At 46.0% G+C, this 1,433-nt stretch overlaps 1 pseudogene; it reads right to left on the minus strand.

The window, feature by feature from the left end:
* Positions 1-385: 385 nt before the first annotated feature.
* Positions 386-1,220, minus strand: LOC114493169 (annotated as a pseudogene).
* Between the last annotated feature and the right edge of the window lie 213 nt (positions 1,221-1,433).

The following is a 1,433-nucleotide window of genomic DNA, read 5'->3' on the forward strand; positions in this document are numbered from 1 at the left end:
TCAGACCACTATTAACAGGTGCTTGAAGTTTGTTGACCTAAAAAAAATCATTTTGTAAATTTTCATTATGAATTAAAAATGAGTTCTTAACAATCTCAACTTGACCAGATATGAAATAATTTAAAAACCTTTAAAGGTGTACTGAGAAAAACTAGGGTTATTTAAAAAATGTCATTACCAAAAAAGAGACATCTTTAGATAAAATAATAAAGACCCCATGCTGCATAGATAATGCAGATAGTTCTAGTCATCTGGTCAACAGTCAAAAAGCAAGCACTTAAGGTCTTCAGGTCCAATCTTTTTTTCACTTCTTATTGCTGGAATTTCATATTCATTTCTTGTTGGATGACTAAACCAGATAATTGTAGGGGTGATAAACCGGCATTTACTCAGCCCTGCGCTGCTCAGCTTGGGGAGTAGAAGAATTCTCAGCTGGTGGGTCACCTGCTTTTGTGTCTTTGTGATCTGGTAGTTTCTGGTAGTCAGTGTCAATAATTGAATTTGCTGAGGTAGGCAGATAACTGCTGACCTTGGGTCCCATCTCTGTGATTTTCTTTATCTTCTTCATTGTCATCCTCTCTAGGTGTTTCATGGGGAGGACCCCTGTGAAATTGTGGTCTGTAGCCCTGATATATATTCTGTCTCACTGGTCTACCCTGTTCTCCTGCAGCCTGGCTGTTGGCACCCTGCATCATTTCTCCCTGCACAGGAGGGTTGGAATATTGTGGTGGAAGCCCACAGGGTCTCCACCTGCAGTAAGGTGGGAGCCAACGCCTGCAGCAGGCACTCTTGGGCCTCGCCTTCTCGAGCACTCCCAGATCCCTTTCCCTCACTCTCACTGTTCTGGTAAATTCAGCTGGTAATTGCAGTGAGGACCCCTACAACGAGGATAACACGTCTCTAATGGTTACAGTTTGCTGCATATTTACTGCCTTGCACTGGAACTCCACCAGGGCTTGAAGCATTTGCTGCCCCCGCAGCCTTTTCTCCTCCAACAGCATCATACTCTTCAGTTTCTCCATCTCCTACAGTTTCTACTGTGAACTGGGGTTATTCTTTATGGCAGTCTGTTGCACAAATACATCTTCCTTGGTGTCATCCCTATTGATGAAGCCATATCTGTTTTTTACATCGAACCATTTTACTGTTCCGAAAACCTTTGTTTTGATGCCCTTGTTCCACCCGGCAGGTGCCTCAAACATCAGGCTCCCTGCAGCCATTGCCCACAATGCTTGGCCTGTGTTGGTAGCCCCTGAGGATGGCAGCTGCAGGCAAACGCTGGGTCTCAGCCTCGCTGCTCATGGGTGCAGAGATGAAGACTAGGGCCTGGCTGAGGCAGCTGCAGCTCGGGGGTGTGATGGTAACTAGGCCAGAGGTGGTGTGGCTGCTCTCTGGAGCCTGCTCGGCGCTCCTGCTACTGATCCAACTTGAAC

Source organism: Phyllostomus discolor, chromosome 3, assembly GCF_004126475.2.
Source record: "Phyllostomus discolor isolate MPI-MPIP mPhyDis1 chromosome 3, mPhyDis1.pri.v3, whole genome shotgun sequence".
NCBI classification, from domain to species: domain Eukaryota; kingdom Metazoa; phylum Chordata; class Mammalia; order Chiroptera; family Phyllostomidae; genus Phyllostomus; species Phyllostomus discolor.